We start from the raw sequence: 24,393 nt of genomic DNA, 5'->3' as shown, positions 1-24,393 counted from the left end.
AAACAGAATATAATGGTTGAGATTGTCATATTTCCACATGTAGATAATTACATTAAGTAAATATCTACGGCAAAACCATTTATCCTTGATGAAAAAATTGGATTAAAAAATTCTTTCCTATATATATTGGGATAAGAAAAACAATCATGTAGTACCTATGTATTTGTAGATCAAGGACAAGGTACCTTTGAAACCATTGGATGAATAAAATCCTTTGTTACAATATTAATGGAAATTTAACACATGTTCTTCAGCTACAGATAATGAAACTGTCTTAAAAATGTTAGATTGATGAATTAAAATCATGCTTGGTTTCTCTGACTCTCTGGGTCACCTGTCTCTGAGCGCTTTGGATTCACTTTAGGGGCTGAAATTAGCCTTGGAAAAAGTCCTCAGCAAATCCCCTAAATCAGCTACCACAAGCGTTATAAGCTTTCAAAGTACCTGCACGTTAGATACCTTACTCAAACCATTGGATGAATAAAATCCTTTGTTACAATAGTAATGGAAATTTAACACATGTTCTTCAGCTACAGATAATGAAACTGTTTTAAAAAGGTTAGATTAATGGATTAAAATCATGCTTGGTTTCTCTGACTCTCTGAAGTAGGTACCTAGGTATTCTATAGAAAGAAAACAAAGGTAACAAAACTTATCAGTCTGATCTCACATAAACGCATAATGTCTCGTGAAGTAGACATTCGGATGACAAATGTGACACAAAGACCAAACTATGAGACGCCATCTTGAAATTCCAATGTTTATTGTTGGAGCGATGAGTAGAATATTGTTATTCGTGTAATAAGAATATTTTTAAATGATAAATCTCAGTGCAGGATAGTAGAGTACGAGGCGTAAAAAAAGTAAGGTACCTAACGTGCAGGTACTTTGAGAGCATATAACGCTTGTAAGTTAAGTTGAAGTTGTTTTCATTTTAATCTTTGCAGCAGTGGAGGTAGATGAAGGTGGGTATTTTAGACATAGTAGAATTCCAGATAGGAATCTGCTGACTCCACTCTACTGAACATAGGAGTTAAGTTGAAGTTGTTTTCATTTTAATCTTTGCAGCAGTGGAGGTAGATGAAGGTGGGTATTTTAGACATAGTAGAATTCCAGATAAGAATCTGCTGACTCCGCTCTACTGAACATACAGCAGATAAGATTTTTCCAAAACATTGCTGAAACACCTTTCAAACGCTATGTTCTGAAAGAGTCAGTTCCATCTTCTGTCAGTGTAGCTTCCAGTTGCTTACATTGGTGGTAGCAATTCTGAGTTTTGCCTTTATGCAACATGGGCAATTCCTATGTTTCAATCACCGAGATCAGACTGATAAGTTTTGTTACCTACCTTTGTTTTCTTTCTATAGAATACCTAGGTACCTATTTCAGAGAGTCAGAGAAACCAAGCATGATTTTAATCCATCAATCTAACCTTCTTAAAACAGTTTCATTATCTGTAGCTGAAGAACATGTGTTAAATTTCCATTACTATTGTAACAAAGGATTTTATTCATCCAATGGTTTCAAAGGTACCTTGTCCTTGATCTACAAATACATAGGTACTACATGATTGTTTTTCTTATCCCAATATATATATAGGAAAGTATTTTTTAATCCAATTTTTTCATTAAGGATAAATGATTTTGCAGTAGATATTTACTTATGTATGTAACTAAATTTCCATTACTATTGTAACAAAGGATTTTATTCATCCAATGGTTTCAAAGGTACCTTGTCCTTGATCTACAAATACATAGGTACCTACTACATGATTGTTTTTCTTATCCCAATATATATAGGAAAGTATTTTTTAATCCAATTTTTTCATCAATGATCTTTTCATCAAGGTTTTGCAGTAGATATTTACTTATGTATGTAATTATCTACATGTGGAAATATGACAATCTTGACCATTATATTCTGTTTATCTGTTAGGATAAAGTTATGTATTCTCATTTCTCACTCATGAAAACATTTTTCTTTTCAGTTGTTATCATGTCTAGAGCAAACAAAGAAAACTCTAACAGACGGCAATATAATATTATGTCTGCAGAAGAAGTTGCAGCAGGCAAGAAATCTTACTGGTCAGAGATGGAGATAACAGGTACATAAGTAGAGATTTCTACACTTTTATATAGTGCATAAAGAAATATTAAGTACACAGTACTTACATGTTACATGTAGTTGATATCCAGATGAGTTGTTATCTGGGCTATTGCATGCTGCTGGATTTTCTCAGCCCCCAGTCAGGCTATACAAAGAGGTGGTTAAGCTCGTCAAATCATAAATATGTAACTATGTACCAAAACTTCAAACATAAGCAAAGGATTATAATAAATATGATACTAGGATTCTTCTATTAAAACAATGACCAATCTAAATTAATTCAATTTATCCACCTACTAGAGGTCGAAAACCGCAAAACCGGATACATGGCTTGGTTGAATGGATAGAAGTAGCTCATTACTCTCACTATAATGTGATGTGATTATCCACGGGGGTTATCTTTTATGGTTCCTTCGTCGTCTTTCAGAATGTCTGAGATGCTGTCCGACGTGAAGCTGGGGGGTCTGAAACGCATATTTCTGCACGAGATCAGGATATGCTCGATTGTCATGGATTACGTACTGTAAATGTCTAAAACATTTCATTCTTACTCATTCGGACATGACACTTCCTTCCTATTCAATTTGCCTGTCTTATTAATCTTCATAGGTAATATTGTTTTTATAATTTTCATTTCAAACTGCGTCTAGCGTCACCCTGTATCTAATTTACAACTTTATTCTTTTTACTCTTTCTTGCTGTTCTTCATTTTTTATTGGTGGATATTCTCTTTTACCTGGACGCATGCGCAGTAGCTCTTTTCTTATCAACTGTTTAGAATTCATATTATAAATTGTAGGTAGGTACCGTCCAATAGATACCTAGCGAGCTACTTCAAGCTTTAAAATTATCAATTTGATTTTGGGCTGTTAGATTTTGGCAAATACCTAGGCAGGTATTTAATTATTATTTTTTCTCTTTCTAGCAGGTAGGTTGGTAGGTAGGTACCAATATTATTATAATATTGATAGGAATACAGGTAAAATGTGTAAGTAGAGGCGATCATAATAAAGCTAGGTACCGATTCAGGCCTATCTAAAAGGTAGCTACAAGGTAGAAGTGATTTCCAATTGGGATGCCACAAGAAACAGAAGAAAAGGGAGACCTACCTACTTGTTTTCAAAGTTGAACAGAAAGCATTAGGTAAATAATCTAATAACAACTGATAAATTTCTACAATTCTTATTTATCATATCTTTTGAACTGTTTGGTTTACCAGGGTGGTAGGTACTACAAGGTTTGTTACCGAAAAAGGGTGCCGCGAGACCAAATAAGTTGAAAACCGCTGAGCTAAAGGTAATCATTATGATTTCTTGAGAGAACTTTCCATCTCATATTCATCATCCTGTCTTGGGTCTTATTGCTATTTACGTATTTACCTATAGCACGGATTTCAAACTTCGATAAGTGTAGGGCTGTAGGGGTTGCATGAGAGTCGGTCTCTACTTTGAGAACCGCAGGATTTTGATGATTTGGAGGGAATGTGACAATGCCATCTTCTTGAAAAAAAAAAAAGAAAAAAATATCGTTGATGATAAAGGTTAGGTATCTACCTACCTATGCGAGTTACGTAATAGATACGGTGGGTAGGTACTATTAGTGCAAAAAATTAAAGATTTCAAAGTGTGATGGTTGAATTTACTGAGAACTTGTAGACCGGTCCATATTATTTTCATCAGAACACCTGATCTAAAGACCGCCTGTAAGTGTATACATCACGCAATACATTTTTCAAAACAAAACCTCACCAAAAACCATAGAGGTTTCGTATCAGTTCGCGTTTGTTTACAACTTGAATTTCCTTCAGAGTTCAGGAAAATTTCGCGAAAATCCCCGCATTGCATTGGAAATATTGAATCTTGAAGCAATAAAAATCTGCAAGTACGAGAATGTAACTAGACAGGATGTATGTATCAGCACAGTGTCTAATATACCTACAGAGTGTAAAGTCCCTAGTGCCTATTTAGGAAGTATCAGTTTCAGTTAACTTGATTCGAGTTTCACATTAATTCCGTGTGTCATAAAGGGTTAAGTTAGGTTATTTAGCCCTTTTTATATGCAATCTTTCAAAACTCGATCAACCAAAAGAGTTTGGTCCAAGCTTTTTAATGTTCAAAGCTGAGCGCAGAGAATGTAACTAGACAGGATGTATGTATCAGCACGGTGTCTAATATACAGAGTGTAAAGTCCCTCGTGTCCATTTAGGAAGTATCAGTTTCATACAATAGTAGGTATTTATCTTGATTCGAGTTTCACATTAATTTCGTGTGTCAGAAAGGGTTAAGTTAGGTTATTTAGCCCTTTTTATATGCAATCTTTCAAAACTCGATCACCCAAAAGAGTTTGGTCCAAGCTTTTCAATGTTCAAAGCTGAGCGCAGGACTCTCCGAGACAATCCATAGCATGATCATTTTATTACAAAAGAAACAGCAACATAAACATCTACAAACACTCACGCAATCTCACAAAACAAAACAAAACCTGGAAACCTTGACTCTTGTTGAGACAGTGAAGAACAGCTAGGGGCCCAAGATAAAATAATAATAAATGTTTATCTGTCATGTCTTTACTCAATAGAAAAGTACGGATAAGATGGTTCGATTCCCGTTAAAGCTTGGAAAAGTTGCTCTAAGGTATAAAGTGACATCATCATAACCCTATAAAGCACCGGTCTTCAACTTTTTCAATGCAGGAAAACTAGCCCGCGGGAGCACCTGCTCACCTGGGCGTGGGGTTGCCGATCCCTATTATAATGGATCTAGAGAAGGAAAAAACAGGACATAGGAACAGTAAAAAGAGAAAAAAAAAATTACAAAAGAAACAGCAACATAAACATCTACAAACACTCACGCAATCTCACAAAACAAAACAAAACCTGGAAACCTTGACTCTTGTTAAGACAGTGAAGAACAGCTAGGGGCCCAAGATAAATAATAATAAATGTTCATCTGTCATGTCTTTACTCGATAGAAAAGTACGGATAAGATAGTTCGATTCCCGTTAAAGCTTGGAAAAGTTGCTCTAAGGTAAGGTAAGTGACATCGAAAATCATAATCCTAAAATGAAGGGGTCGGCAACTTTTTCAATGCAGGAAAACAGGCCCACGGGCGCTTTGTTGCCGACTCCTACTATAAGGTTTTAGAGAAAGAAAACACAAGACATGGAAACAGTAATAAAAAAAATAAACTGAAAAACTCACCTTGAAGCGGCGTGGTTTGACCAGGAACTTTGAAAGACGATGAAGAGGAATTGGTAGTCGGCTCAGATTTGGTGGTCCGCCGGTACGATTCCAGCTCTCGGAGATGATTGGTAAATGGAGATTCTAGGAACTGCCTTTGACCCAGGGATATCGATCGGAACTGATGGGGCTGCCCTGCTGAACATACAGAACCCACTGCAACCATAAATATAACAGACCTTTGTATTGGAGAACTATCTATTCCAGTGATTCCCAAATGAACGCTCCGCTGCCCCTTTACTATGTTTTATGTGATCTTCTTGGGGGTCTTAAAGTCCTTCACGGCCCCCTAGGGGTACCGTGGACCCCAGTTTGGGAATCACTGATCTATTCCATGAAGAAGTTCGCACTTTACATTTGGCACTTCGCAGTAGTCATGATGTAATATTATAGTTATAGAGGAGAACATTGGAGAGAGATGCAGTGAACAAGAGATTTGAGTGGAGGATGATAGTTGAGGAGGTAAAGCCCCACCCCGGGCTGTAGTGCCATTTGGTAAGGTAAGGGTAAGAGAAGAACATTGAAGAGTTTTTAGAGATCCAACTCGAAAGATGGCGTCGTTTTTACGTTAAAACGCTTGCAAAATGCGAAGCGCAAAGTACGAAGCTGCTTTCAGGAAGAGGCTCTCTAGGTCTTACGAGTAAATAATGTAAATATACATAAATACCTACTATTGTTATGGTAATAGATAGAACTACGGTAGGTACTATTTTTCTATTAGATAATAAAATATCACACGGTTTGTGTCAAACCAGGATGAGCATTGACCATTATCAGTATCAAAAATCCCTAGACGTCAATATTCGAGAGCAGTGTAGAAAATTCTCACCACTACAGTCTACAGCTATCTCGAATAAATTGAGCTCTAGTAAATATGTGTATACAGGATGGAGAAGAAAAGAATTTTGAGACGAAAAGAATTTTAATGAATTTTTTGATTTGGCAAAGGACAAGTGCCAAATTCACTACAGTCTACAGCTATCTCGAATAAATTGAGCTCTAGTAAATATGTGTATACAGGATGGAGAAGAAAAGAATTTTGAGACGAAAATAATTTTAATGAATTTTTTGATTTGGCAAAGGACAAATGCCAAATCTTGATTGACAAATCCAACTCTGTCACAGAGAAAAACAGGGGATGCGGATAGCAGAAATCCCATAACAAGTTTTCATCCTGCTGAGATGAGACTGAAAAGTCTCTTTGCCACAGAAGTTCAAATAAAGTCCTTGAGGGTTTAGGTAAAATTTGCCATATTATGGCAACTTTTACAGTACAGTTCTCAAAAAATATGGCTTCCAATAAAATACAAAACTTGGTCTACACCCCACATCATTGTGACTCCCATTCCCATATGACCAGACTGACTTGCTGATGAGTCTGATGACCCATCCTGTAAGAGACTGTTTGATTGTCTGCAGTGTATGTTTTGTGCTTGTTGCGAGGAACAACTGGGTTCTGGAAAAGTCTTGTTGTCATGTTTGTGATCACGATTATAAAATGTTGTCAAGTAGCATACATGCAAGCCTATGTGCAACAAAACAACTGAGGCCATCGATGAAACAGTCAAACTATTTACTATTGTAATAGACAATCGTACGACTGCATAGGTCGATGCCTAGAAATTACGAAAATAAATAAAGAACTCGGTCAAGGGAATGATGACCGTTCTGACAACTTTTGATGTCCAGACCGTTCTAACAACTGCAACCATAAATATAACAGACCTTTGTATTGGAGAACTATCTATTCCAGTGATTCCCAAATGAACGCTCCGCTGCCCCTTTACTGTGTTTTATGTGATCTTCCCGGGGGTCTTAAAGTCCTTCACGGCCCCCTCGGGGTACCGTGGACCCCAGTTTGGGAATCACTGATCTATTCCATGAAGAAGTTCGCACTTTACATTTGACACTTTGCAGTAGTCATGATGTAATATTATAGTTATAGAGGAGAAGATTTGAGAGAGATGCAGTGAACAACAGATTTGAGTGGAGGAGGATAGTTGAGGAGGTAAAGCCCCACCCCGGACTGTAGTGCCATTTGGTAAGGTAAGGGTAAGAGAAGAACATTGAAGAGTTTTTAGAGATCCAACTCGAAAGATTGTTTTTACGTTAAAACGCTTGCGAAATGCGAAGCGCAAAGTACGATGCTGCTTTGCCACAGAAGTTCAAATAAAGTCCTTGAGGGTTTAGGTAAAATTTGCCATATTATGGCAACTTTTACAGTACAGTTCTCAAAAATGGCTTCCAATAAAATACAAAACTTGGTCTACACCCCACATCATTGTGACTCCCATTCCCACATATGACCAGACTGACTTGCTCTACATGCAAGCCTATGTGCAACAAAACAACTGAGGGTATCGATAAAACTATTTACTATTGCAATAGAAAATGCCACGGCTGCATATAGGTGCCTAGAAACCGGGCGGGAATCGAACCCGCGGCCTAGCGCTTACAAGGCAGACGCACTACCAACTAAGCTAAGTAGGCTGGCAATGAGTAAGTTCCTAAAAGAGATAGGTATGTGTAGATAGGTAAGGTACTGAATTTTAAAACATATTTTACCCTTAAGTTGTGCAGACGTATACCTACCTACATTTTAATAACCACTTTTGACAGAAATCAATTAAACATTTTAGCAGTAAAATCATTTCACTCAAACATTTTACTACAGTACCAAAAAATACATAATGACATTAGTAAAGATCATTGAGTCTCGGATGTCCAGAGAGTCATAAAAAGAGTAAAATATGATAGAAGTAGATAGGTATTAAAACTAAAGTTGATATTGTTCCTAAAGTCCGCAGTTGCGACAAGAAAGTTGCAAAATTTAGTGAACATTGTTCTGAGAATTCGATATTTGTGAAATTGTCATTAAAAATGAACCCGAATGTAGGTTTTAATATCTACGAGTAAAGCTAAAGATACTACTACAACCTGTCTCAAAATTGACACATTTTACAGACTCATATTGGTATCCCGATACAACAATGTGATGATTCTGGAGAAAAAATTGATAAATTTCCCTACTGTCTCTAGAAAAAGTAAAAAAGTTTTACAGACTCATATTGGTATCCCGATACAACAATGTGATGATTCTGGAGAAAAAATTGATAAATTTCCCTACTGTCTCTAGAAAAAAAAGTCCATAGGAAAAATCGGCAAAGCGGAACTAACAAAAGAAATGCTCTCAAAGTTTTCATACGAGTACATGGTAAGGGAGTACCAAATGAGAAAACACACAGACATGATGACAAACAGGATCAGCTGAAGTATGCCAGGGCGTGACACATTACAGTCGAAACAGATAAGATTCAAGATGATGAGTTAAGCTGTGGTCACTCCAATGCTGCACAAAACCATAAGGTAGAAACTTTATAGAGTCGTTCAGAAAGAATTATTGAAGAGTTGGCTTTATCTAAATGCCGCACTTTAATGCGTTCATTTTCACGCACATAACTCTCCTCGGCTGACATTTTGTGAGGATAATTGATGGGCGCGTGGACTTTAATGAGGTCTTGAGATCGGGTTGGCATAGTGCTACAAAGTGTTTGGGACTTGCTCTGGGGTTTGGGGTTAATTGATTCGCTTTATATTGCTTTGAGTTTCATCCACAAGTCCACAGGTGTGCTTGTGAGCTCTTGTGGTCATTGTTTTCCATGGCATCTCTTTTGAGATTCTTATCTACATATCCACACTCTTCAAAACACAGATAGATATTATTAATATGCGTGATTTTCGGTGGATGGGCTCATCCACAAGTCCACAGGTGTGCTTGTGAGCTCTTGTGGTCATTGTTTTCCATGGCATCTCTTTTGAGATTCTTATCTACATATCCATACTCTTCAAAACACAGATGGATATTATTAATATGCGTGATTTTCGATGGATGGGGTGAAATTGAGGGGTGACATACTGACAAATTTGGTGGTTAGTCTGTTTAAGATCTACATAAAATATAAATTATCATTTGAAGGGTCAAATTATATAGTACATGTTTGGTAGACTAAAAAATATATCAGGTACCTTACCTACTAGTAGTACTATAATGTGAGGTGTCTTTGACATAAAATATAAATTATCATTTGAAGGGTCAAATTATATAGTACATGTTTGGTAGACTAAAAAATATATCAGGTACCTTACCTACTAATAGTACTATAATGTGAGGTGTCTTTAGATTTAGACATGTTAAAAGATCTTTTTTTACGTATTCTTCCATTATGTATCACATTTTTCACATAGGTATCGACAAAACATGAATGATTCACAAATCTACTAAACATGGAGGTGTTCTCGTGTTACCATGAATGACATGGAATTTATATGTGCGATGTGATTTGATGACACTTGCAGATCATGTATTTCAACTCTACCCCAGTCAACGGCTTGTCAGAAAGCTGTCAAATACCACAACTAGTGAATTGTTTCAGTATTTTGAAATTAAAATGCATTATATTTCTGAGTTTGTACATTTGCTTGTGGAAATTTTCAGTAAAACATGGTAGATATAGAAAAAAATAATTGTATGACCGTACCTATTAATAAAATTATTGTTTGGGTACCTATTAGCCTATTACTTATTTGGAGAAATATTCGCAACATACAGCGTGTTCCAGAAGAATAATTATTCCAGACATATCTTACACCAGCAAGTGAAGAAGGTGATGAATATTCTTTTCAGGATATGTTCGAAATTTTTACTTCTACCCACAATTTGGTGTCTACATAAAATCTATTTGTAGACATAAAAATTGCAAATAGGTACCTATGTTCCAGAATCACAATCTGGGGAACCAGATGTTTCGAGGAGCTTGTGGCTGACACATCACAAGTGTGGCGTACACTATTACCCTAATTCCACAAGAGGTACTTACATAATAACACACATGAGAATGCGAATATTAAAGAGACAAGATGATACAAATTATCAACATTGTCGCGTAGTGAAAAGGGTAAAAGAAAATAATATTTAATTAATTAATCAAAACAAGTTGGTTCTCAGAAATTTTACTGACTCATGATACAATTTTAATTTTGTAAACACGTGCTTTGGATGAATCATTAGCATAAATCAACACCGTTTGTAATGTCTTGTGGTTAATACTTATGATAACAGGCAGAAAAACAGATGGACAAGGAGTCGATTTGGTTGATGAAACCCTGACATAAAATGTTGAAAATAATGAGACAAATTTCTTTACCCTAGAATAAAAAAGGAAACGGATTTGTCCCTCTTAATCGGCCTTCAGTTTTCTCCAGTCCCAATTTGGATTTTGAGCCTCAAGGTATAAACACACTGCCCTCAAGTCACATGAGCTCATGTGATATCATGTGGGAGGCATGTAACGTCAGAAAATGTGGTTCATAGACCATCACTTGAGGAGAACATACATGAAATTCTTACCTCTACCACTTCGTCCAACAAATCTCAGGTCGTTAAACTTTGCCTAGACCATCACTTGAGGAGAACATACATGAAATTCTTACCTCTACCACTTCGTCCAACAAATCTCAGGTCGTTAAACTTTGCCACTTGAACTTCAAAGTTCTCCCATAATATGGTGGGTGATTTCGTTCACGATAGCTAGACTGACGGCACCTCACGCTTTCAAGCCCACGCCTTGATAGAGGGCAGTGATAAGCCCAAAATCACACAACAGACTTACATAGCCAAAGGTATGTCCAAACATAGTCGACCGGCCGTCGATCGACGACAATCGATTATGTGGGGACACACCTGAAGAGATGGATTGAATACTTACGTGTTTTCGACCGCGGCTCTCTAGGACCGTCGACAGTAACTTTGATAGCTTTGGTATAGGTGGTCACTTGGGGCGGACAAGTCCCGATGGTAATGGTAATGCTAAAACTTTTCCCTGTAACAGAACGAAGAAAACAATCACACAAATTAATATTACGAGTATCTTTATAGCACTGGTGTGTGGTGTTTAATTTGTTCGTTGACACGAAGTGTATGCTGATACAGCTGATCTCTTGAAAGAATTGGATACAGTACCTCTTGTCTGATAGATACCTATCTCCATCAAATGGAAAAGAATGTACCCTCGAACTTCGAAACCTGGGAGTGAAAGGCGAATTTCAAATGATTATGCATAGTGTTAAAATGCATTGACGATAATCTGACTTTATGCACTCATTGTCTTTGTTGCTATAGGCGGCTCAGTAGTTAACGAAAAGAAGATCCTCAGCCCAGAAACCGCAGACGCACCACAAACTTTTTTGAAAACCCTAGTACCTATATCGACCAAAAACCTCAAAGTGCGAAGTCATAAATATTCAATAACACTCAGTTTTTGTCGATTCTTTTACCTCGGCAATTAATTTTAGGCTGGTTTTGTTATGATTTGTTAAACTTTAAGAGGCATTGGAGTATGTAGGTAATGTACCTACCTATGTCTGAGTATGTCTTACTTGTACCCACTAGAGGTAGGTACATATGTATGTACATAGGTAGTTCTGATTTAAATATTGCTTCGGTTTTCGGGGGGACAAGTCCCGATGGTAATGGTAATGCTAAAACTTTTCCCTGTAACAGAACGAAGAAAAAAATCACACAAATTAATAATAATAATATTAATTATCAATGAATAGTGTTATAAGGGTAATATTATAAGGCTAGATTACCTAGGTAATATTGATTATTGTCCTTAGAACACTGGCTCACACAAATTTCTTGCTGATCTGGTGCCAGACATAGATATAAAGCTCCATCAAATGGCAAAGACTCTACTCTCGAATTTTGAAACCTCGGAGTGAAAGGCGAATTTCAAATGATTATGCATAGTGTTAAAATGCATTGACGATAATCTGACTTTATGCACTCATTGTCTTTGTTGCTATAGGCGGCTCAGTAGTTAACGAAAAGAAGATCCTCAGCCCAGAAACCGCAGACGCACCACAAACTTTTTTGAAAACCCTAGTACCTACTCGTATATCGACCAAAAACCTCAAAGTGCGAAGTCATAAATATTCAATAACACTCAGTTTTTGTCGATTCTTTTACCTCGGCAATTAATTTTAGGCTGGTTTTGTTATGATTTGTTAAACTTTAAGAGGCATTGGAGTATGTAGGTAATGTACCTACCTATGTCTGAGTATGTCTTACTTGTACCCACTAGAGGTAGGTACATATGTATGTACATAGGTAGTTCTGATTTAAATATTGCTTCGGTTTTCAAAACCAGAATCTGCCAGAATATCTAGAACTCGAGTATATTAGATAAGTAAGGATAGTATTGCTGTTGGGAGTTGATTGATAGTCAGTTCTACTGCTTCTACATGTACAACACCTATAGAACATATTTTATGATGGAACTAAATTGAAAATATTCGATTGATATTTCCCTATGCATCTTCAATTAGAATAAAATTGATGTAATTCCAATACCTAATTATCTACACATCTAATTGTAAAGCGAAAAGTGCACTATGAATATCAAGGTTCTTTCTGCTGAAACGTAGATTCTCAATTATTATGTAAGTGACGTGTATATCAAAATTATCTGCCTAGATGTTGTAAAAGTATGTAGAGGAGGTGTAAAATATTAAATGGTACCTTCGATATTTCTTCACCGATATCACCATTGCTAGCAAGGTCGATGTAAATATTCTTCGATGTATGTAGATATGCTTGTGATTTACAATCTTCTCTTTAGAATCATAGCGCCTACCAATGTCAAACACAAAATAATATAGACACTATCACCACAGAAACCAACAAACCACCATTCATAGAAATATTTTCATAGCTATCCCACATTCCATGAGGCAGGTTGGATGTAAAATTGTTCCCGTTTAACCTGGAAGTGAGTATAGAGAGCGTAAACCTGCGTAACGGATTATATACAGACTCCATAAGAAATACACAGAGTGCAGAGACTGCGGGAGAGAAAACTTTTCCTCGCTCGCCTAATATTTGAGTTTCATTTATGTTTTTAATTTGATAACTACAAGTTCGGCCATGCCTTTTCCACAAGCTTGGCCATGCCTCGGGATGAACTAGCGGGATTCCGGAGCGAAGCGACGGAATTCAGCTAGTAATCTAATAAGAACTGATACCTAACTTTCTACAATTCTTATTTATCATATCTTTTGAACTGTTTGGTTTACCAGGGTGGTAGGTACTACAAGGTTTGTTACCGAAAAAGGGTGCCGCGAGACCAAATAAGTTGGGAACAGCTGAGCTAAAGGTAATCATTATGATTTCTTGAGAGAACTTTCCATCTCATATTGGTTATTTCGTCTAGGGGCCTTATTCCTATATTAGCACGGATCTCAAACTTCGGTGAGTGTAGGGGTTGCATGAGAGTCGGCCTTTACTTTGAGGACCGCAGGATTTTGATGATTTGGGGGGAATGTGACAATGCCATCTTTTGAAAAAAAAAAAAAAAAATCGTTGATGATAAAGGTTAGGTATCTACCTACCTATGCGAGTTAGGTAATAGGTCTATACGGTGGGTTGTTACTATTAGTGCAAAAAATTAAAAATTTCAAAGTGTGATGGTTGAATTTACTGAGAACTTGTAGACTGGTCCATATTTTATCAGAACACCTATCTAAAGACCGCCTGTAAATGTATACATCACGCAATACATTTTTCAAAACAAAACCTCACCAAAAACCATAGAGGTTTCGTATCACTTCGCGTTTGTTTACAACTTGAATTTCCTTCAGAGTTCAGGAAAATTTCGCGATTTTTGGGGGAAAATCGGTCAAAAGCGCTCGAGGAAAGCTTTTCCGGTGCAAAGTTGAGGACAGTTAAGTTGAAGTTGTTTTCATTTTAATCTTTGCAGCAGTGGAGGTAGATGAAGGTGGGTATTTTAGACACAGTAGAATTCCAGATAGGAATCTGCTGACTCCACTCTACTGAACATCACCCCTCAATTTCACCCCATCCATCGAAAATCACGCATATTAATAATATCCATCTGTGTTTTGAAGAGTATGGATATGTAGATAAGAATCTCAAAAGAGATGCCATGGAAAACAATGACCACAAGAGCTCACAAGCACACCTGTGGACTTGTGGATGAAACTCAAAGCAATATAAAGCGAATCAATTAACCCCAAACCCCAGAGCAAGTCCCAAACACTTTGTAGCACTATGCCAACCCGATCTCAAGACCTCATTAAAGTCCACGCGCCCATCAATTATCCTCACAAAATGTCAGCCGAGGAGAGTTATGTGCGTGAAAATGAACGCATTAAAGTGCGGCATTTAGATAAAGCCAACTCTTCAATAATTCTTTCTGAACGACTCTATAAAGTTTCTACCTTATGGTTTTGTGCAGCATTGGAGTGACCACAGCTTAACTCATCATCTTGAATCTTATCTGTTTCGACTGTAATGTGTCACGCCCTGGCATACTTCAGCTGATCCTGTTTGTCATCATGTCTGTGTGTTTTCTCATTTGGTACTCCCTTACCATGTACTCGTATGAAAACTTTGAGAGCATTTCTTTTGTTAGTTCCGCTTTGCCGATTTTTCCTATGGACTCTTTTTTACTTTTTCTAGAGACAGTAGGGAAATTTATCAATTTTTTCTCCAGAATCATCACATTGTTGTATCGGGATACCAATATGAGTCTGTAAAATGTGTCAATTTTGAGACAGGTTGTAGTAGTATCTTTAGCTTTACTCGTAGATATTAAAACCTACATTCGGGTTCATTTTTAATGACAATTTCACAAATATCGAATTCTCAGAACAATGCTCACTAAATTTTGCAACTTTCTTGTCGCAACTGCGGACTTTAGGAACAATATCAACTTTAGTTTTAATACCTATCTACTTCTATCATATTTTACTCTTTTTATGACTCTCTGGACATCCGAGACTCAATGATCTTTACTAATGTCATTATGTATTTTTTGGTACTGTAGTAAAATGTTTGAGTGAAATGATTTTACTGCTAAAATGTTTAATTGATTTCTGTCAAATGTGGTTATTAAAATGTAGGTATACGTCTGCACAACTTAAGGGTAAAATATGTTCTAAAATTCAGTACCTTACCTATCTACACATACCTATCTCTTTTAGGAACTTACTCATTTTCAAATTCCACCTTGGAGAAGTGGCAAATCAGAGACGAGGTACCTAATAAATAGGTAAGTGCGTTATTCTGACGACATACAAATTGGTGATCTTATTTATTTAAGGTATGTACTTATTTATGTGTAATAATAATTATGTTGATAAAAAGTTAGGAAAATTTCATTAACACTAAGTACTTAAAACCAATATTGTCATTTTTCAGAGAGTTGTGTCCTACTAAAAAAATTCATCAGCCATATTGAAGATAGTAGAAAATTTCATTTCTCCTACTTTAGAATACTACAAGTAAAAGCTAAGAAGCATTCTTTAGAATACTATAAGTAAATAGGTATGTATAGAAGAAAAATTAGACCGATTGCAATCTTTCTCATGCTCTTATTTAACGAGTAACTGCCTAACATGAGTTAGTGGAGATGTTTGCAACACCAAACTCATTATTCCTTGGTGGAGGTGCTAAAAATTTCGCACGTTTTAATTTCTACTAGTGGAGATGCCTCAACTCCCCACCCAAAATAACATTGTACCATTCGCATCCAATAAATAAATAAAGAATGAATAAAGTTTCTTTGTGTTATTAGCTATGAAGATCTACAATGAGCCGAATGGAACACAGAAGCTTCTATCATATCTTCTGGACAGCTTACAAGGTAAGATTTACAAGGAATTTATTTCTATCTTGTACAAATTTAAATTTTGCAGAACTACATTTAAAATCCCAAAACTTCAATCAATCAAATTTCTGAATTAATTTTTGGTAAAGCAGAGCCTGTTCACAACTTTTGTGGATATCACAGCATGACTAAGTGCCTCCTTTGCATTCAGTTTCCATATCTTGATAATCTTTTTATACCGGTAATAATGCTGTCACTCAACCCTACAACTAGCACCATCCATTTCAAGTTCCAAATATACCTACTGATTAGTCATTAGAATCTGTAAGCTCTTTATTATTTACTTAAAAAAAAAATCTCTATCTTGCTCCATTTAAAGTGTAGAACAACAGAACCTTTTTTGAGAGAGGACATGTTAACTGAGGACACTACAGTCCAGGGTTACTGGGTACATTGTGTCTCATTTATTTCATAGCTAGGTGTATTAACTTGCTCTTGCAAAAAAAGTTCAGCCTCTTGTCCCACATTATGTATTGAATTTTTCTCATGTACCTATTGATTTCTTTCTTGATAGAATATAAAATCCATAGGAAGCAAATTCATATAAGTAGGTAGAATACACTCAATAGGTATTTTGTGTATAATACTCATAAATAATATGTTAGGAATTTAATTATATTTCTTATCGAGTATTTTTGCTGCGAAAAGAAAAATAAATTTATTTTATCAACGAATTAAATATATCAGCAAAATAAAATTCCTGCAAAAAATTTGGCAGCGGTGGGATTCGAACCCACGCCCTTTCGGACTGGTGCCTAAAACCAGCGCCTTAGACCACTCGGCCACGCTACCTTGTTGAGAATGGGCGGTTTGAAAGCAGTACATAAACGGGAGACTTGTATTCAAGACTCTTTCACACTGAGTGAGTCCGTGAGTCGCGTTTTCAAGTCTCTCATGACGTGATAAGAGTAGGTCGCAGCGGTGGGATTCGAACCCACGCCCTTTCGGACTGGTGCCTAAAACCAGCGCCTTAGACCACTCGGCCACGCTACCTTGTTGAGAACGGGTGGTTTGAAAGCAGTATATAAACGCGAGACTTGTATTCAAGACTCTTTCACACTGAGTGAGTCCGTGAGTCGCGTTTTCGAGTCTCTCATGACGTGATAAGAGTAGGGAGTAGGTTTTACCTTATCTACTCTTATCATTATCAGATTATCACTTTTCTGTGCAGCTTGAAATATTGATATTGATTTTGTTTCAAATGGGCCAATTACCTACTTACGAATACGCGAAATGCGAGAAAATTACTTCAGCACCCTAAAAACTTCCGCATTATTTTTCAATCATTCGAAGCTCAACTTTTCCTGTGTTATATTTTTTGCCTAGCGCATTTCCTACGGTTTCTCTCCCTCACACGTAGCCTCATTGAGCTCAGACTAACTGTACACCATTGTGTTCCGGATAACGGAACAGCCTCTGAATGATCCCGAATGGTCCATATTACCATATCAATAGACGCGCCAGCGCCAGTGGGTATAGAAATTAGGAACCTCAAGTGGGCGCTTTGTTTTGTGGGGGCCATTGCTCTACATTTGTTTCTGTGCAGCTTGAAATATTGATATTGATTTTGTTTCAAATGGGCCAATTACCTACTTACGAATACGCGAAATGCGAGAAAATTACTTCAGCACCCTAAAAACTTCCGCATTATTTTTCAATCATTCGAAGCTCAACTTTTCCTGTGATATGTACCTATGCCTATTTTGACTAGCGCATTTCCTATGGTTTCTCTCATTCTCTCCCTCACACGTAGTCTCATTGAGCTCAAACTAACTGTACACCATTGGGTTCCGGATAACGGATCAGCCTCTGAATGATCCCGAATGGTCCATATTACCATATCAATAGACACGCCAGCGCCAGTGGGTATAGAAATTAGGAACCTCAAGTGGGCGCTTTGTTTTGTGGGGGCCATTGCTCTACATTTGGGACTTGGCTGTAAATAATGTCTGATGCTTGGGCAGATAATTTGCATACATTAGCCGAGTCCGGTATGTTTGAGCGGAGGTGCCGAAATATCTCTGGATTCTACGGTAGAGAAATGATGGTCAGCTTTGATAATTTCGAACTGACTACTCATGTGGCGATTTGTCTGACAGATAGACTTGTACAGATGCAATATGTACCTACCACTCATATTAGCCATTTGTCTGACAGATAGACTTGAACAGATCAATATGTACCACTCACATTTACCATCTGTCTGACAGATAAAATGTTGGGGCGTCCCGTCGTTTCGAATTCTTGACGTTCGCGAGCCCCCCGGCACGCTTGATAAATCGTAAAGAAAGTTCGAGTGTTAAAGAGTTTCCTGGCAGCTCTTTTGGCCATTTAACCCCCATCCTTTGTATTCTCCTTTTCTTCCCACCTCTATGGATTTTGTTCTCCCTCTGACGTACGTCTTTTCCTTACACCTTTTTCCAGTGGATAGGTCTGTACAAGAGACTTTGTATTAGCCCCAACTTCAATCAAAAGGTCGTCCAGTTGTACCCTTTTATCACTGACACCGCCTTTAGCACAGAAATGAATATTTCTGTGCTTTAGCTCTCAAGATGACTTGTCGACAAACATTACCTAGGAATAATATTCAAACCCAGAAATGTCTTCACTGTCTAAACTGAGAAACACGAAACGTGTTTGTCATATGAATGACTTGAAACATGTCGTATAAATCGTATATATGTAGATAGAGTAGAGAATGTAGAGATAGAGGTATTATATTGTTTTGTTGTGTGTCCCAGTACAAACAAGACGAATCTACGATACATAAGACCTTGTTTAGACTGCGGGAGTAAAGGGACTTTTCAGTCTCATTTCGGCAGTATAAGCAGGGTATATTCTATTCTATTTAACAGGAACATCAATGCTTCCATTTCTTCCATGAAAAGCCCCTCATCTGGGTGAGACTGGTGGAAGTGTAATACATAAGACCTTGTTTAGACTGCGGGAGTAAAGGGACTTTTCAGTCTCATTTCGGCAGTATAAGCAGGGTATATTCTATTCTATTTCACAGGAACATCAATGCTTCCATTTCTTCCATGAAAAGCCCCTCATCTGGGTGAGACTGGTTGAAGTTTGCAGGTTGCAAACCATGGTGCCTCAACTAATCTTAAATTTCAATCTGTAATATTTTAATCTTGTGTAATGTATTGTATAAATTTAAATTCAAAGAAATCAATTATAAAAAATTGGGGAAGTCTATGAAAGAATGGCATTTTTTTAGTAGTCGGAAAAATAGCCTTTCCCTCAGAGACCTTCCCAGATAAATTTGTATTCTTGAACTAACAATCTTTTCTCTTGCATTGTTTCCAGGTAAATTCTATTCCACTCTTATACTTTTACGTCCGTCCGTCAAGTCACCTAACCAGTGTGGTAAGTTTGTTTTTTCCCCTATTAGCTTTTCCTTTTTTTGCAAATTTGAATTTTTAAATTTGGCTTTCCAGGTAAATTCTATTCCACTCTTATACTTTTACGTCCTTCCGTCAAGTCACCTAACCAGTGTGGTAAGTTTGTTTTTTCCCCTAGCTTTTCCTTTTTTGCAAATTTGAATTTTTAAATTTGGTCAACATGAAACTAGAGCCGGGGGTATATTCCCCAAAGAAGAGATTAGATCTTTTGTTCACACGGTGAGGTGCGGTGGTTTAGTTGAAATAAAGACGCATTCGTGTTTGCATTGAAGAAGTTTTTGTGTGGATGTCACGGAGATAAAGAAATATGACGAGATGCTACATGCTGAGAAGGAAGACCAAATGATTGCGTGTTCAACACACTCTCACACGTTATTTGAGTTCCTATAAATAGAAGTTGCATTGTCAAGTTTAGAGTGTAGGCGTGAGCTGCAACTTACTCCTGGATATAGGAACATGGCCACTAGAGAGAAGGTGGCTGCACTTTCTTTTCCTTAGCGTGTCACATAATAAATTACTAATGTACATCATAATAAAGATCGAGTCCGTATAGTGGAATTCTTGGAGAGAAGTTGTCGATGGGTCCGCGAGGTGTTGTTTTGCCGTTGGTAATTTCTCTTTGTTTAGCTATGAAATGGTTATTTACAGCTCGTTACTTGAGTAGTCAACATCGATTTATCTGTCCTCTGCCAAACAAAGATCTCACCATTCTTTCACTGCCCCTATACTTTGTATATTTTGTATCTACAGTTTCAGTGGTTATATTGAAAATTAGATCCTGAAAGGCGAAGTTGTCAATGATTTTCAAGAACTCTGACTAATAATAGGTCATTTTCTTAATACGATAAAAGACATACAAAGTTGTTAATCCTATAAGATAGATATAGTCCGACAAAAAGACAGAATCCCATGGGGATACCTCCTGAGGGAATACTGCAGATCCCCAGAGTAACTTGAAACTGGAATAAAGTCCAAGATAAACTAGCATCTGGTCAGTCACTGAAGTATAATTCTCTTGGAGTTTGCAATGTCTCCTTAAAATCTCTCAGTATAGAGAGTTCCCCGAGTGGTTTAGGGTGAAAGTAATGCCCGCCTGCACTTTCTAACTTTAAGTCTCCATGTCTAGAGATAGAGATTACGTTAGTCTTTAATAGTATTTACTACGAACGTATCCATCTGAGATCAGCATAATATGAAACAACCTTTCCAGTATTGGTCTCTTTCTACTTGGTGGATGATCATAGGTTCTCAAAAATAACCACTTTCCCTATCCAAATAGAAATAGTCTTGCTTCTCGCAAGATGTTTAGGTTTTAGAATATGCAATTATACATCCTGTTCCATAATTACACTTATTACAGCGCCATCGTCTGGCAAGGATAAAATAATTATGTATGTTAATTAAGGATTCTCGCTATCCAAAATAGTGAACCTGACTTGGTCACGAAATAATCTTGATGGTGACCACTCCCACAGAAAAGAAATTGAGTCAAGCCAGTTGACCATTCCTTGATGGTTACTCTACTCGTAAGTTTCATTGAGGTACACAATAGCTTTCTAACTCCCGTCTTCTTTATACCCATATCAAAATTCAAATTGCCAGGAAAACCTGGATTATAGCATTTGCTGAATATTTGTGTACCGTACCGATATGAAGCCTAAAATTCTGCTCGAGCCATAACTAACTTAATACAAAGAAATTCGTTGATTTACTTTCCCGAAGTGGGCATGGGTATTATGAGTAAGTATTACATGCCCATGCCAAGCAACTTTTAACACACCTAATAGAAAGATATTCATTCACATGCACGAGATTGCTTGGAGATATGAAGATTTCTGGATCCTAATGTCTCGTTTTCATAATTTTGAAGAAAGAAACAACAATAATGTGGTAATTAACATATAAAGATAATTGAAAGGAAAGAAAGGAAGAGGATATTAATAATAATGACCTACTCTACTTTCCTTTTGTCTTTATCTTTATTACCTATATTTTTAAGTATTTGGTATTTGATTGAGTTTACTCGAATTGTTTCTTGCATTGTTCTTTGTTGGTATTAAATTAATGTGTTTTTTACTTTCCTTATCCTATAGGAAGGAAAGTAATGTAATCGGGTCTCAAGTGGGCGCTTTGTTTTGTGGGGGCCATTGCTCTACATTTGGGACTTGGCTGTAAATAATGTCTGATGCTTGGGCAGATAATTTGAATACATTAGCCGAGTCCGGTATGTTTGAGCGGAGGTGCCGAAATACCTCTGGATTCCAGATCCAGGAGTGATGGTCAGCTTTGATAATCTCGAACTGACTACTCATATGGCGATTTGTCTGACAGATAGTCTTGTACAGATGTAATATGTACCTACCACTCATATTAGCCATTTGTCTGACAGATAGACTTGAACAGATCAATATGTACCGTATGTTTGAGCGGAGGTGCCGAAATACCTCTGGATTCCAGATCCAGGAGTGATGGTCAGCTTTGATAATCTCGAACTGACTACTCATGTGGCGATTTGTCTGACAGATAGACTTGTACAGATCAATATGTACCACTCATATTAGCCATTTGTCTGACAGATAGACTTGAACAGATCAATATGTACCACTCATATTTACCATCTGTCTGACAGATAAAATGTCGGGGCGTCCCGTCGTTTCGAACTCTTGACGTTCGCGCGCCCCCCGGCACGCTTGATTATATTTACCATCTGTCTGACAGATAAAATGTCGGGGCGTCCCGTCGTTTCGAACTCTTGACGTTCGCGCGCCCCCCGGCACGCTTGATTTATCGCAAAGAACGTTCGAGTGTTAAAGAGTTTCCTGGCAGCTCTTTTGGCCATTTAACCCCCATCCTTTGTATTCTCCTTTTCTTGCCACCTCTATGGATTTTGTTCTCCCTCTGACGTACGTCTTTTCCTTACACCTTTTTCCAGTAGATAGGTGAGTACAAGAGAATTTGTATTAGCCCCAACTTCAATCAAAAGGTCGTCAACCCCATCCTTTGTATTCTCCTTTTCTTCCCACCTCTATGGATTTTGTTCTCCCTCTGACGTACGTCTTTTCCTTACACCTTTTTCCAGAAGAGAATTTGTATTAGCCCCAACTTCAATCAAAAGGTCGTCAGGTTCTACCCTTTTATCACTGACACCGTATACCTTTACTTCCGTCTTTAGTAAGGAGCCATTGCATACATTGTACAGAAATGAGTATTTCTGTACTTTAGCTCTCAAGATGATTTGTCGACAAACATTAGCTAGGAATAATATTCAAACCCAGAAATGTCTTCACTATTTAAACTGAGAAACACGAAACGTGTTTGTCATATGAATGACTTGAAACATGTCGTATAAATCGTATAATGGTAAACGCTTGTGGTAGCTGATTTAGGGGATTTGCTGAGGACTTTTTCCAAGGCTAATTTCAGCCCCTAAAGTGAATCCAAAGCGCTCAGAGACAGGTGACCTGTCTTAACTTTAGATGTAGGTAGTGTAGGTACCAAATTAAATTAAAAAGTGGTATTGAACATTGACACAGTCATATTTGCGAACAAACTAAACTAAAACCAAGAGAAACAAACTGTGTCTGATAAATACCTAATGAGAAATCTGCATTGTGAAAACTGGGATTTTAGGCAAGAATCGGAGTGTAAGCATCTCCACTAATAACCAGAAAAAAAAACAATGAAGAATGGGAGCTGAGATATCTCCACTAATTATTAATAAAGAAGGATCTGTGTCCAGGCATCTTCACCAATAAGTCCAAGGGGAATAAGAGCTGAGACATCTCCACTAATAAAGCTAAGGAGAATGGGAGGGTAGGCATCTCCACCAATGAGCTAAAACGAATGGAAGTCTAGGCATCTCCACTAACAACCAGAGAAAATAATAGAAAGTAAAAATCTGGTGTGAACATCACACGACTTTCCTTATCCTATTGAATGATGCTTATTTTTATGTTCTATAGTAACTTTTACAATATCTCTAACCGTTTAGTCAGTATAGCTGAAAACCGCCAAAAAACGGTCGAAATCTGTCCAAAAGCGGTCAAAATACCGCCAAGCGCAGCAACCATCTCAACCAAACGTTTGGTGTTGCACCCTTGTCACATTTGTGAACTACATACCAAATTTCAAGTCTCTAGCTCATACCGTCCCCGAGATATTGTTAAATTACACCGAAAACCGCCAAAAAGCAGTAAAATGCCGCCAAGCGTTACACCGGTCTTAACCAAAAGTTTCGTGTCGCATCCTTGTCACATTTGACAGCTACATACCAAATTTCAACTCTCTAGCTCTTACCGTTCTCGAGATATTTTGTTTACAGACAGACACACAGACAGACACACACACGGACCAATGGCTGAAACATTGGATTTAGGCTCTAGGGACCTCAAAACGTGTCTTGGCACTAAAAACTGACCATCGAAAATTTGACCCGATTACATTACTTTCCTTCCTATAGGATAAGGAAAGTAAAAAAGAAACAGTAAGAAGACATTTTATATACCTAGCGCCCAAGCTTTTAAATATATTACCAATTACACTTACTCAAATACCAAAAATTTTGATAAAAAGATGCCTTGTACCACTATTGAATGAATATATCAAAACAGAAGAATATAATCAAGTATTGGAAGTACTGGAATGAAAAATGTATGTACGTAACTTCATGGTCTGTGTTGCAGCTTGTTATTCATCAGTCTGACGGTTTATGAGGGTAAGAGATAATTTACCAATCATTTATTAATTATTAATTGAGTTTACAATTTAATTTAATAAAAAGCTACATAAACTGAACCCCTCCTTAGTCGCCACAATTGTAGACAATTATGTCTACAGTTTAGACAAGGAGTAAAATCAGTAATAGAGAATGATTGTATATGTTTAAAAATAAATA

At 37.2% G+C, this 24,393-nt stretch overlaps 1 long non-coding RNA gene and 2 other non-coding genes across 3 annotated transcripts; 1 reads left to right on the top strand and 2 right to left on the bottom strand.

Moving 5' to 3' along the window:
• The first annotated feature begins 1,018 nt into the window (after positions 1–1,018).
• On the top strand, positions 1,019–2,069 carry LOC113467362. Its single transcript, XR_003391462.1, has 2 exons — positions 1,019–1,086; positions 1,988–2,069. It is a non-coding gene; the product is annotated as an uncharacterized LOC113467362 (long non-coding RNA).
• A 14,735-nt stretch (positions 2,070–16,804) lies between these two features.
• On the bottom strand, positions 16,805–16,884 carry Trnal-uag. The gene has a single exon. It is a non-coding gene; the product is annotated as a tRNA-Leu (tRNA).
• A 121-nt stretch (positions 16,885–17,005) lies between these two features.
• On the bottom strand, positions 17,006–17,085 carry Trnal-uag. The gene has a single exon. It is a non-coding gene; the product is annotated as a tRNA-Leu (tRNA).
• Between the last annotated feature and the right edge of the window lie 7,308 nt (positions 17,086–24,393).

Source organism: Diaphorina citri, unplaced genomic scaffold, assembly GCF_000475195.1.
Source record: "Diaphorina citri unplaced genomic scaffold, Diaci psyllid genome assembly version 1.1 scaffold460, whole genome shotgun sequence".
Lineage (NCBI taxonomy): Eukaryota > Metazoa > Arthropoda > Insecta > Hemiptera > Psyllidae > Diaphorina > Diaphorina citri.
This window is presented reverse-complemented; position numbering and strand designations above follow the sequence as displayed.